The sequence below is a fragment of the Epargyreus clarus genome, unplaced genomic scaffold (assembly GCF_041222505.1).
Source record: "Epargyreus clarus isolate Ecla_fem2 unplaced genomic scaffold, WU_Ecla_fem_2.2 ptg000019l, whole genome shotgun sequence".
Classification (NCBI taxonomy): Eukaryota; Metazoa; Arthropoda; class Insecta; order Lepidoptera; family Hesperiidae; genus Epargyreus; species Epargyreus clarus.
Window position 1 is genome coordinate 1,884,985 of NW_027332227.1, and position 14,539 is coordinate 1,899,523.

Here is a 14,539-nt window from a genome sequence, read left to right on the forward strand (position 1 = left end):
TGACTGATAGTAAATAACAAGCAATATTTATAGAACTTTGAGTTCCTTTCCTTTTTACGACGCATGTACAAGATATAAGGACTTCCTTTAGAAGTATTGCTGGAACGCTTTGACATCCTTTAAAGGCGATCATGTATATTACCTGTAAAATGGTCGTCTTTTCTCATAATCAATCCGTTATGGACCTACTACTGAGCATTATTCTCCATTCGAGACACAAACTCTTAAGATCTGTAATTATCTCCACAAATTTTAGATTTGTCTACCGTTTAATCACGTTGAACATTCAATTGCTAAACCGCACGAATGTATTTTATGAATAAAATCGAATTACACTAATTGCGAATTTGTTTATTTTTTGGTTATCGATAAACTTAACCGATTCAGGTATCGGCTTTTCATTGATCACATCACTATCCAAGATTAGGGCCGCGCACACAAAGATGGCTTGATCATTTCGCCAAGGGTTCGCACAAAGGCGGGCAGATGTGCAGGTAAATCAGAGCAGATGTTCTAGAACAACGTCTTAAGAACTAGTACATTCATTCTCGTTTTAATTAAATTACACTTGAGGTTCAGTGGGTATGAAGTTTTTGTGAGTATAATGTCGTCAAGTGGTTTTTGAAGCGCTGAAGACACAGAAATTATGGGAATCGTACCGCGTGTAATTTGTATACAAATATAAAAAATATAATATTTCAAGGGCTTTTTATGATATTTTGCCGTGAAAAATGTTGAGCCGTAAATCGCAAGTGATTAGTTTTCAACGAAATGCATTAATAATATAGAATAGCGTATTTCACAATGAATAATTATATAATTTAAGAAATGACGCCAGGATTCCTAAAGTATTTTCAAGTGCCTAGTATTCAAGTACGTGAAAGGTACGTACGTTGAAAGGTGGTAGAACCCTTTGTGGTTCGACTCCGGCGGCACCACCGCCACGCCTATTTCTACCTAATAACAGCAGTGTTAGGCGCTGCTGTGTTCCGTTTTGAAGGGTGTGGTAAGTAGACAGACTTTTCCGAGGCGTCCAACTTAGTCCTCAGGGGTAGCAGCGCATCTGTGGCCGACCTCAGGTAGGAATATCTAATCCTATCTGGGGTGGATTACAGATGTCCATGGGCGGCAGTAGTCACTTACCATCAGGTGGACTGCATGCTCGTCTGCTACTCCTATATTATATAAAAATTAAAAAAAAAAAAATAAAAAAAAAATAACGTAATCACGAACAAAATATACCTATTATGTCAGCAAAATTACTTTGAACCTTATCATATAACTTGAACAATAATATAACTTCATATAACTTGAATAACCTTGAGTGGTTAGGTAAAGTATTTTTTATAGTCTCAATAAAATTTTATGTTATAATGCAAATGACCGAGTGCAAAAAATATCTAAGAAAATAAAGACTAAAATTCACGATTTACTAGAATTTGAATTCAAAACATGGCTTCAATTAACCATTATAAAAAATTGCGAGCGACTAAAACTGGTGGCGTGAGTTTGTTAAATCAAAAAGTGCTTTTTTTCAACCTCTCATTTGTCGCAAGTTTACAAGCTTTTTGCTATAGAAAACGAGATTAAGGCAACCTTTTTATCGTCGACGATTAATCACTTAGCGATAAAAATGTTCCCTCTAATATTCCTGATTGATGTATGGGAGTGAAGGACGAGTATATTAAATGATGGTTGAATTCTAATTAATGGATTTAAAAGTTATATTTAATATTTATGAGTGGAAACTTAAGGACCAATGAAAATTATTTAATTTAGGATTAGTAAATTGATTACTGGTCTTGTATTTAACAGTGTTGTAAGCTAAGGAGGTGTTACAAGATTTTTGTTATATTCAATATGTTAGAACACTTTGGGGTTAAATTACAAATGCTGCATACGAGTATTTTATAATGTCAAAAAGTATTGTGATGTATTCTGGTTTCAATGATGTGGTAAGCGGATACTAACGCAAGGCTTTGTAACTTAGTCGGCAGGTGAAGCAATGCGTCTGTAGTCGACATTAGGTATACTCCTATCCTACGGAGTCAATTAAAAATATCTCCAGAAGCGATAACCTGTGTTAAGCAGTGTTAAGCGCTGCTGTGTTCTGGTTTGAAGGGTATGGTAAGGGAGACATACTTTTCCGAGGCGTTCCAGCTTAGTCCTCAGGAGTAGCGGCGCATCCTGTGAATCAAGCAAACTGGATGCTTCTTCGCTAAGTCTGTTATATAATTAATCGTACCCCGCTTACAGTAAGACAAGTGCCTCACCGACCCCAGCGACAGTTGGCTCCAATTTCACGCTCCGGTAAGCGCTGCGCAAAACATGACAGCTTTTTATTTAACCCCTTTGAATGGACCTCAGAATGGATCTCTTAGAATGTGGAGATCTTTCAAAGCGGCCCGCGGTGTTTCGCTCGGGATGCGCGATTTAATTAAAAACGTTGACAGACAAGATTGTGGTTGTGAAAGCAGTCACTTGGCAATTTTTTTTGAATGGCGAATTTTTGTTTTTTGTTTTTTGTATTTGACGAAAGCGTCTGGAAATTCCCTAAGCTCTGAGTTAATGCCATATTGCGAAATTTTACACCCGTTGTATTCAGGATGGTACACTGTAATGAGTATGCAAATGGAATGATCCTATTTTTGTTCTATGGAGTAGGACGTCATTAAACAAAATGTTTTAGTCATTGAACAAATTGAGACAAACGCATTCAACGCTGGATTTTAGGTTGAAAACTACATTGTACATTTACGAACCAAATTACCAGTTTTAATGGTGAAATCAAGACCCTAAAAACACTATGTGAGTTCAAATATTATACTCGTATATAAAATTCTTGTGTCACAATGTTAGTTACCGTACTCCTCCGAAACGGCTTAACCGATTTTCACTAAATTTTATATGCATAGTCAATAGGTCTGAGAATCGGCTACTATCTATTTTTCATACCCCTAAGTGATAAGGGTTGTTCACCCTTAACATTTTTTATTTATATGGCGACACAACGTTTGCTGGGTCAACTAGTAAGTATCTAAACGGATGTTACCAAAAGGAATAATGTTATGTATGTGCTGTATTCATACCTTGTAATTTTGCAATGGGATCTCTGGTCCTTCCACAAAGTAAACTCAGTAAATATGTTAACAGAGTTATGTACTAGAGACCTCTAAGCTCGCTAAACGCTCCTAAGCATTCCTTTGATAACATGATGTAACTTTATATGTGCCGGGACTAAAGCATTCTAGCCCCACATAACCCATTCGACTAAGAAATTTTAACTAAGTAAATAACTTTGCAAAACTTAGGCAACGTACTCATCCTCTTACATAACATGTAATGTAACATTCTACAAATTTTCCTTAGCAAGTATTTACTAGATCGTTTTCAGGCTAATATGATTTCATTATAGTTAAAAATGTTACTCGATGATATGAGATTACCCTTCTAATAAGAAGCGGAACCGACGGCTTTAGGTTCTGACCAAATTATGGAAGCACGCATGAATCGGTGGTAGATATCATGAGTAATTTGACTATGGAGACGCCACCGCCACACTCACACACACTAATTGAAATAAAGTAATAAGTACACTTACAAACGCATTCAGACTGAATGGTCAGGGATAGTAACGCTCATTCATAGTTCATTATTAAATTTCCATAGACGGCAATACCTATATAATATCAGGTAAAAAATGCTATATCCATATTATTGATAAGACACTAGCGGTCACCCATCCAATTCCCGACCGCGGCCGATGTTGCTTAACTTTGTAGTTCTATTACGAGCTATCCAAGCCGCGGGGCGCCGCGCGCTTTACCTCTAATAAGGTCTATTGATGATGTTACTTTGTAAGTGTAATTTACTTGATCGGAATCCCAATTAAAATAACCTCACGTGCAAGATAAACCGGCTCGTTTATAATTAATCGCGTCACCATGGACAGGCTTGCGACAAGTGGGCAATTTCACATGTCGTGTTATAGCTGAGCGTTTAGTACTTGCGTTTTATGTTACGTTGCCTTTTTTGTAGATGCTTTGGTAATCTCGCCTTATATAGGGGAGTACCTACGTCTTACTGGGAGCTATGAATGGCCGTAAATATTTAACCCTGTAAATCTATTGCTCAGAGATATTTGGGGGTGGAAGAACTGTTTGTGGTTCGTCCCCGGAAGCACTACCGCCACACCTATTTCGTCCTTATAATAGCAGTATTGGTGCTAACGCAACTTGTTCAATTCGAAGTAAGAGAGATATACTTTTCCGAAGCATCCCTACTTAATCTTCAGTCCTTAGAATCTAATTTTATATTGTTGTTGTATGCGAAATGTTATCATTGTATTATTACATAACACATATAATAAGACAACCCCCACGTAGCGGCCACTAATATCTCTTACGCATAATATTATGTATGCACAGACATTATTGTAGATATTAAGGTCTAAGTCGAAATCATACTTTTTGTTACTACATACCAATACTGGAATATATATGGCTTATAGTGATTACAAATCATTGTAATAAATAGTTAATTAATCAAAATCAGCCACTTTGAGTTTTATTGTCGCCTTTCCATTCCGGCCTCGGTAAAAGGATCCGTGTTGCATACGTGATAATTTTAACAACAATAATAAATTAATTGTGGTTTACAAACCGCGTTGTATTGATATCTGTGTGTTACTGTATTCGATACAATTGGTTTAGTAACGTGATACGCGCGTTTCCCTTTTTGGAAATCATTGAAGTTGTTCGATTTATTTAAGACGGGCTTCAACGATCATGTTTCTCAGCTTTCGCCAGGTTATCCGTCCTTCCTTTGCTGTTAGTTTTTTACTCAAAAGCCTATTAACCATCGATAGCCTTGAAGTTGACAGGGCTGTTGGACTGATAGTTCAATTGAGATCGAAAATGAATTCTAAAGATTAACTTGGAATGCCTGATGTCTCTCTTACTTCATCCTTTAGTACCATAAAATACAGCAAAGCTTAAGCTTTAGTGTTAACACTGCTGTTGCTAGGCAGAAAAATATGTGGCACTTGTATGTTCGGAGTTCGTATCCGAACAATGAGCTCTACCAAGTTTAAAGGTACTCAACATTTGAACATTCGAAGGTGGTAGAATCGTTTGGGGCTCGACTCCGGCGGCACCATCGCCACACCTATTTCTGCCTCATAACAGCAGTGTTAAGTGCTACTATGTTCTGGTTTGAAGGGTGTGGTAAGGGAGATATACTTTTCCGAGGCTTTTCAGCTTAGTCCTCCGGAGTAGCGGCGCATCTGGCCGACCTCAGGAAGGAATATCTAATCCTATCTGAGGTCGATTACAGATTTCCATGGGCGGCAGTAGCCACATAGCATCAGTGGACTGCATGCTCGTCTGCTACTCCCATTTGATATAAAAAAGTACTTAACATTTATTTATTTAGATTTACAACAGAATGCAATATTTATTGCTTCTTTACGACCTATTAAATATTGCACAAAATGACGACGAAACTATTACAAATATAGGTCACTTGTTGTTAGATGTTAAAAGTTATTGTTTATGATAATTGCAACATGCATGCCGTTGCATAAACCCCTCATCATGCGACCATGTCACGTACGACGCTACTTCACAGTTTCTAGGCACTGAATATATTAAAGCCTTTTATTTTTTTTTAATCCCCAGTCTGGTAAACATTTTTCGACATTTATTAAATCTCAGATGGTCTCAGATGGTAAAAATCTCAGATGTTAGCAGCTACCACTGAACAACGTTAGTTTGTATATCATCTAATCATTATTTATAATCAATATATGTAATGGTTTATTTATTAGAAATTGTCTCATTTCTATCTCTGGTGTGCAAAAAAAATATAGATCGTTTTTGATAACGGGCCTTAATCTATTTACGGTACTTGTCTCCGAGGTATAATCACATAAACAAACGTAGATAACTTTTATAATGTCAGACAGAATGTGTCAAGCTAGAACGCCTTATATATCCGAAAATATAGCGTGTTTTTTAGTCCTTATGACATTTGAGAGCAACTTCATAACACTATTTACAGGTCCCTTGTTTAACAATAGTGATTACGCAAAACCAATCCACAACTGACAGCGCTAAAATCCATAGATCCATTTCCATCCACCCTTCAACCTCCGGATGCAGTATTTGAGGGCGGAATGGCCCCATTACACCCTTTCCGCGCGGGGTCACGAGGCTCCGAGGTCGGCCAATATCCGCGCTTTTTTATTTTCATCCCCCGATCAAAGTAATATGTGGAAAGCTCGCGACTTATTGCCATTAGACCGTAAGCTTCAAGGTCTTAGCTTCTCCTCTGTTGATATGTGACAAACTTATACGGAGACAAGCCTAGCCATTATTCGTTCGAGATTTCATCTCATGAGTCTCGTGATTCGTAATTTTCTTATAGAGAATGCTTGGTGCTTTGAATATGAAGGTATATATACATATTACACACTAAATACATAATACATACGTACAAATATTATTTTTCTACCACATCTATTTCTACCTTATAGCAATAGTGTCAAGTTAATTTACAGAAACTTCCAAATGTAGTCCTTAAAGATACCGACACATGTGTAGCCGAGCTTAGGTAGGATTCCTATATAATTTATTTTAATTTTAAGTTGATTACACATACCTTTTAACGCCAGTAATGATAAAGTCACTACATGAGTTCTTGCTACTTAAATTTTGCAAAGAATACATTTTGATGTGAAACATCTATAGCCGCACGTAAAACCAATTTCTGGCGTGGCGACGCATGCCGTGCACGCTATACGATGGTATATATACAGTCTATATGCAGTAGTGTGTACGGTGTGGCGACACGTCGCCATGCGCAAAAATCGTAATATTTTATTTTATCATTATGACATATTTAGTTCCTATCACAATATGTTCTTTTCTGCATATTACTTTTACAAAATAATGTCGATGTTTCACATCTGCCAGGCGTCCCGTGACGGCTCACATTGTTTTTTTTAACTATGAAACTATGATTATATTCCTCGGTTTAAAAATCCTCAATGAATAGATAAATTATAACTCAACTAACAATTACTCCTACGCAACGCCGTTCAACTCCGAACCGAGAAAAAATAGATTTGTAATTTTTTCCACTTCGGCCTAAATACGGGACAGATGTGTCTTATGCCATTTTAGTGGGCATTCACGTCACGATCAAACAGGATGACCGGCGGATTTATGTGCCCGAATAGTTATTTGTACCTTGGGTGTTTTGTTGTTAGGAAGAAATCTAATAACAATTGATTTATCTCCCACGCGCACGATACCTTTGAAGTAGTGTCATTGTTTGGCGATTTGACAAAGGTCAGCGCGCCCTTGATTTGGCAGATGATGGTTCAATTATGACCAATGAGGGCTCAGCTGTTTTTCAGAATTAGGAAGCGTATTCACATCGTATTGTAACATGCGATGTACTTGTTAAAAACTGACCTATATAATCATGTAATTATTATTGAATGTAATTTTTATTATATGTATATTTTTTATTGAATAAAAAGTACTGAACAAAGACTAGAAAAAAATAATCCTCCCTGTCTATTTTTTCATAAAAAATTAAAACGTGATATTGATTTTTTATTTTGGTACCGAAGCGAATGTGTAGTCATCCATCCACGGATGGATGTTGTGCGCATTAGATTAAAAAACTTGGACTTTAGTGAACAAACTGGAAATGAACTAAATACGTAAATACCTATTAAAATTAAGCTGCTTCAACTATGAGAATAAGCAACTTGTTGTAACAATATCTATCTTAAAGCTACTCAGATCACCAAATTTGCGATCCGAAGGATTGTAGCTAAATATTTGAACTTAAGGAGAAACTCGATACTATCCCTAAAAGCATTTCAACCCCTCAGCAGGGGAAGTTAGAAAGCCTATCGTTCCGATAGCCAAACGACGCTCTATCGAATTACCGACTTAGTGGGTTTGATTGGGGTTCTTTCGATAGGGATAAGGGCAGTTTATAAATAGCCTTATTACAAGGGAGAAATCATGAATTTGATCATTAAATGCATATGAACAATTGATCTATACCCGCCATAAGATTGCAAAGCATTAGGAATCAGGACACTTTTCTACTTAAATGACGAAATACTGAAGACATTTAATATAGGATAAAAAATTATCGACTTTATTATATTAACTATTAAGTGTAGTAAATACCATTATAGAATCAATTAAATCTATGATAATTATCGTGCATCCTCACCACATAATCAGTAACATTATATAATTAATGGCATAGGTGAGGTTAGGTTAGGTTAGTTAACATTACGTCCTGTTAATGACAGAACACCATTGTTCGTAATATAATTAGATACATAATGTTTACAGTGCCGTTTCTATTGACTCATGACTTGACTTATATTAAAGTTATTTTAAATGAATTAAACATCCAATTTTATTTCTCATTTCTTTTCTCTCTTAATCTAATTTCTTTCTTTTGGTAATTTTTACGTATCCGAAAGATATGTGCGAAATGATATTTATTTTAATTTCTCATTTCTTGCGTAAGCGTCGTCTGTAAGCGTAATTCTCAACTTCGTGTATCTTATCTTTTCTTTTATCTTCTTGCTTGTCTATCTTTGTCAGTACAGCTTAATCAGCACTGACCCCTTTGGTGTGATTGACTCAGGTTTCACTATTATTTAATTTATTTTATAGTACAAATCTTTAATACGTAACACTCGTTTCCTATTTTTATGTAATACAGGAAAATTGATGTATTAGCTACTTTATTAAGTGGAAGCTGCCCGTGATCTTTAACAGATTTTAATGCATGAAGGATCCTAAAGATTTTACTGAAGTCTGTTGAATGAGTAAGTACCCATACCTGAATGAACATTGTCGTTTATGACATTCAAAGAAGACGGCCAGGCATCTTCATTTACAGTTCTGGTTTTGATTGAATTAGAATCTTCATTTAGAGTTCTGTTTTTGATCTGGGTATTTGCGTATTATTTTGTGTTCTTGGCACCTACGTCACAAAATTCCTGTGGGGCTATACGTCATACAACTCTACCATCATGGTGGGCCATAACCAACAACCATATTTTGATGGCCTGATGTCATGTTTTCACTCTTATCCTGACTTGGCTCCTTAATGATGATTATTTTTATATCACCTTGTAAAGTGATATAAAAGTCATAATTACTATTAATTTTACAACAGGACAAAAAAATCTTAATTACATAATGAGAACCTTGACATCACAATAGAGGACCTTGCGGAGGCCTTACTTGAACAAAGGCATTTGGAAACTTCAATAGCGTGACTAAACGACCAATAATAATTTCTATTAGGTTTTGTTCTAATTCGTACCACTTATTGGGCCTTGAGTGCGTTTTGTATACAACTTCTTTAGTAACAACAGCTGGTTGACTTCCCTTTTCTTATGACAACTTATTTCCTTTTTTTGATAACCAACGGGCAACACTGGCCACTTCCTCAATTTCTTGGATTGATTACTTGGATTTCTTCTTTGGACTCGTTTCTTCGTTACTGAAGGTCGTGCCTGCTTTGGTAGTGCTGTGCAGGTGTGCTGCAAGTTTGGCAAAAGTGCTCGGTCTTCTGCTTGTATTAGGCATTCTGTGATAGACATCTTGGTAAATCTGTTTAGACCATCTGGTTGGCGATCTTCCTCAAGGTCTTGTTTATTTATTACTTGAATTTAATTATAACTTAAATCTGTTTCAAGTTTAGTCTAGTTAGGCATCTTCAAACAACTGAATAGATTTCACCACAACGGTACCCTATGTCCTTTTTTGAACCTCTGACAACCTATGTACAAAATTTCATAACAATCGGATCTATAGCTCAGGAGCGAAAGTATCACAAACAAACAAACTCACAAACAAATTCAAATTCGCATTTATGATAGTTACAATTTCAAAAACCGTTCCCCATTAAAAACAGTTGTACAACAACATACTCTATTCCAGCTCCCAGCTGGTTAATGCTCAGTCTGTACAAAATCGGTGGTAATTAGCGCATTCACAGCCCATTACGTCTCTAATTAGCACCCGACGAGGCTTCGCATTCATCCGCACGAACGTATGTATCTAAATATGTATACATCGATAGTTAAAATATATGGAAAGTGAGGATGGATTTTCCTTTCTCTACACGACATGATTTTTTACAGTTGTGTGAAAAATTGTGTGTTATGTAAAGCTTGTTTTAAAGATAAATTAATATAATTATGTATATTATATGTTGTTTAGCTGTTTAATATTTCTGTACATTGGTATAACGATTGTGTGTAAGTTTCCCTTTTACATTTTGTAACCTAGAAATTCTGTAACTATAACTAAGTATAAGTAAGTATTCAAAAGTTGTATATAAAGTTAAGCCACTACGGGGATGCTTGTGAGTTGGATGGGTGATCGTTAGTGGCGATATTCCATGCGCGCCACCAAGCTTCGGAGGGCACGTTAAGCTGTAGGTACCTCTATTATCATAGGACCCGGTCGTTACAACTTGTCGGTTTGAAAACATCCAACTCAGAGTTAACACCTACTGTCATCAGCAATGTTAACAAACCTGTGTCCATTCAGAACATAAAGCATTCCCGTAGTAAATTAATTTTATTGCCACCACGTAGTAATAAATCAGAACCGCGTCGGGGGGTCATAGAGACCCCCAACTAATCGACCCCGCAGTGGGTCGTATTAAAATTCATGGGTACATTTCAACCCGCCCATTAGGTGCTTTACGACGTCGTAAGGTGTTATAAAATGACTTGTTGAAGTGATTTTATTACTGAAACGAGTTAGGTGTACGTAATGTGGTTATTTGAAGTATGATTTTATTTTAGGGTTAAGTGTAGTAATAGTTGTTTGTGAAATCTACTCATATGTAGCTAATATTTCTATATGTCAGGACTAAGTTAGAATGATGCATGGAACTTTTCCTTTCTGCCTATTACAGTAGCCGTCAACCAATGCTGTATTCTTTACCCTTACCAGGAGTTTTTACGTTTCGACAAATATGACTGTTTTGGTATTTGTTTACGTATTTTCCCATACAAATTCCAATCAGCGCCCCTAGCGGATCGTGTCAGAACTAGGAAATCGTATGGGCCAATACGTAAACAAATACCACAACAGTCATATTTGTCGAAACGTAAAAACTCCTGGTAAGGGAACTGATATTAAAAACAAGGAGAGACAGATACACAGGGCATTCTAAATTAGTCCTTAGTAAGCAAGTCTGATCGACTTGATCTACTGTATTTGTGTACTATTTCGAAGTCCTTAAAATAGAATTTAAAAAAACATCGTAAAGCACGTTTAATCCGACTTTACTTTAACCCGGAATAAAGTTGTAAGCGCTTTACAACAAAAATCATGATTACATCTGTGTTCTAGACACAATGCGCCATTGCGAAGGTGAAACCACCGCGGTGGACTCTTAAATTCCCAACAATCACAGATTGCCATGCTTCAGCACAAAGAATGTCATAACGACAGCTCGTAAAGCGTAAAGGTTGTACGCCATTGTACCGCGTTTGACCATTTCGTTTCGCCTGTCGGTGGAGGTGTGTGGCCACGGAACTAGCGGTCTCTTACTTTGAGTTCACTACCTTTGTATTCTAGTGTGTTTAATGCTAATTCAAATTGACTAGTTAATGATGCTATTTAAAACATTGTATGGAGATTAAAAGATAACATACGATAATCAATGTTAAGTTGCGATATAAAATGTTTTATAGTATTGTTACTGAATAAGCTGCAATCAGTCACTACAAAGTTAATAAAAAAATGCGATTAATATTTCGTTATCACACATGGTTTACTTTAAATAAATGAAACAAAAAAGTGTATGTTAATAGGAATATTATTATTGCAATTAAACAAATTAATTTCGTATTCAATCGTTTGTGTCATTATTGTATGTTTAGGTAAATTATCTTTTTTATGTATTATTACTTTAATAGGTTTATAATCGTGTGCGAGCACGGTATATTATGTTCGCAGAAACAAGCAATTATTATGTCGTCACTAATCGTTCTCGCCCTATAATCTACACAATGGCACCAGTCAGTGCTCCTTGTAATACAGCATATGCTTACCCCGCGGATTTCAAAGCCCAACCAGTGTAGAGACAAATGACAGGCAAGCTCTATTGCGTAAAGCCAGGCACGTACTATGCATTTTTTGCAATTTCACGATAGAAAGCGTTGAAATACGGATTTTTTGCCATCTTCTCATTTTACGACGAACGCCTTTATAGTAAAAAGTGAATGAACAAAATGAAGAAAAAGCTGTCAGTAGGTTACCTATTTATGATTAAAAAGTTATCCTTATTAGGGCATAAAGTATTAGTATATTTTGTTCAAACTTTTGTCTAAATCAATCTTAAATTGGATATATGATTTTTTGTATTTACTGAAACGTATTGCTTTGCTAATATTTAGTTGTTACATAATAATTGTTATGCTTAAAAATATTCGCACAAATACGTAACAAGTGTGAGCACAACCTATTGACATCTCTCACATTTGCAAAAACATCTTTATACAATATTAAGGTAACATTGCAAATATCTTGCGCAAAACTAAATGTCGAGTCTTACGTATAATCTTTGCAAATTTACGTATTCAGTAAGTAGTTGTTTGAACTCGCATTACTGGTAGATTGTTGATAACTGTCTGTCAGATAAATCAGTTTTAGAAATTGTGTTACTAAAATGTATGTCTTTAGGTGTGTCAAATGATAATACAAATCTCATGGTAATGGGTGACTGTCACCTATGGGTATCTATAATCAACCCCAAATAGGATTGTGTCCTACCTAAAGCCGGTAATTCTAACTAACAGTCGCGATGCTACACGGAAAACCTTTACAACACCTTTGTCGGACTACTCCACAGCAGCTCTTAACATCGATGTAAGGACAGAAATAAGTGTGTGTCAAATATCTTTGTCCAATTTCAATGTCCAACATTTGATCAAATTTTTTTGACTGTTGCCCATTTCACTCGTCTATATCTTTGTTCAAGATTTCTTTATAATTTGCGTAGTCAAGTAAATGGAAGAATTTGGAGCGACTGTTTTTAACCGACTTCAAAAAAGAAGGAGGTTACTCAATTCGACCGTATAACTATATGCTTTATTTTTGCGATTGTTTTAGACCTGGAAACGAGTTCTTCTAGCTTAAAAATCTTTGATCAAATATCAGTGGTGGTAGTAAATTGGATGAAGTCATTCAATTTATTTGATCAAACGTTCATTGGACAAAGATACCTATTTGACGAGTAAAATACCAACCTGATGTGATGTAAAAATGTCGCATTTATTTTTGGAATAAAGTCATGCCGATGTAGAAACTTCACAAGTTTCAACTTCACAGCGTCAAGACATTAAAAGAACATTAGAAAACCAGAAGTAATTTGAATTTTCCCTCGATTAAGGACACTGATACATCTCAATGACTTGACCTTATTCGCATTTATTTAATGGAGATAGCAAATAAGCCAAGCAGCTACAATGCTACCCATGAATATATGGGTAAGGGAGATATACTTTACTGACATTGGTATAGTGTGGTAAGGAAGACATACTTCTTCGGAGCGTTGCAGCTTAGTCCTCAAGGGTAGCGGCGCATCTGTGGCCGACCTCAGGTAGCAATATCTAATCCTATCTGGGGCTTATTACAGATGTCGGAGAGCGGTAGTAGCCATCTTACCATGAGGTGGACTGCACGATCGTCTGCTACTCCTGTAATATAAAAAAATCTGTAAGCTTGTCGTTTGCCGAAAACTTTTAGAAACCTTCGATCAAAATTTATGCTATTAGCGCTTACAAACCTACACAAACCAATCCAAACGCTCTATCCACACGTGTGAATTTGTGACTGTTTGACAAGCATGTGCTTACGATATTATAATTATTGTAGATATCAATGTATGTGCATTTTGCTCCAATAAAATAGTTGAAATTATTTCTTCCAGAAAGTCTTCCAGTCTGTTTCACGTACCGTTGTGTAAAAAGAAATACACAAGTAATACTTTCATATATCGTTCCTCAAACTTTTATAACAAACATCTACAAGAATTGGACATATTTAATTGCTCAATACTTGCATACAAGCGGGAACTGAAACAGACTCTTGAAAATTGCATTATGTAACAAATTACTTTTTCCTTTCTTTTTTTTTTTTTACTTGTATATATATTTTGTTATTTCAATATACCTACTCCTAACAGTGTAAACAATTACATTTATAAACCTTTATGTATCATTTATTAGTGGAAACTTTGCTGATTTTTGTTATGTCTGTGTGAAAGTTTACTGTATGTATTAAATATTGTATGTTTCCCAAATAAAAATAAAATAAAATAAAATAAAACCTTTCCCTTTTAATTTTCTAAAACACTTGTAGTATAGCTCAAGTCGATAAATTACAAATGCTAAACAACAACTTTCACTGTCTCCCACAATTTCCTGTATGGGACGCAACCCGACTGGTTTCGCATTATCTTATCA

At 35.8% G+C, this 14,539-nt stretch overlaps 1 protein-coding gene across 1 annotated transcript in view; it reads left to right on the plus strand.

The window, feature by feature from the left end:
* Nucleotides 1-14,539, plus strand: part of CenG1A (Centaurin gamma 1A) — a 288,986-nt gene that overhangs the window by 225,092 nt on the left and 49,355 nt on the right. The window lies entirely within an intron of this gene.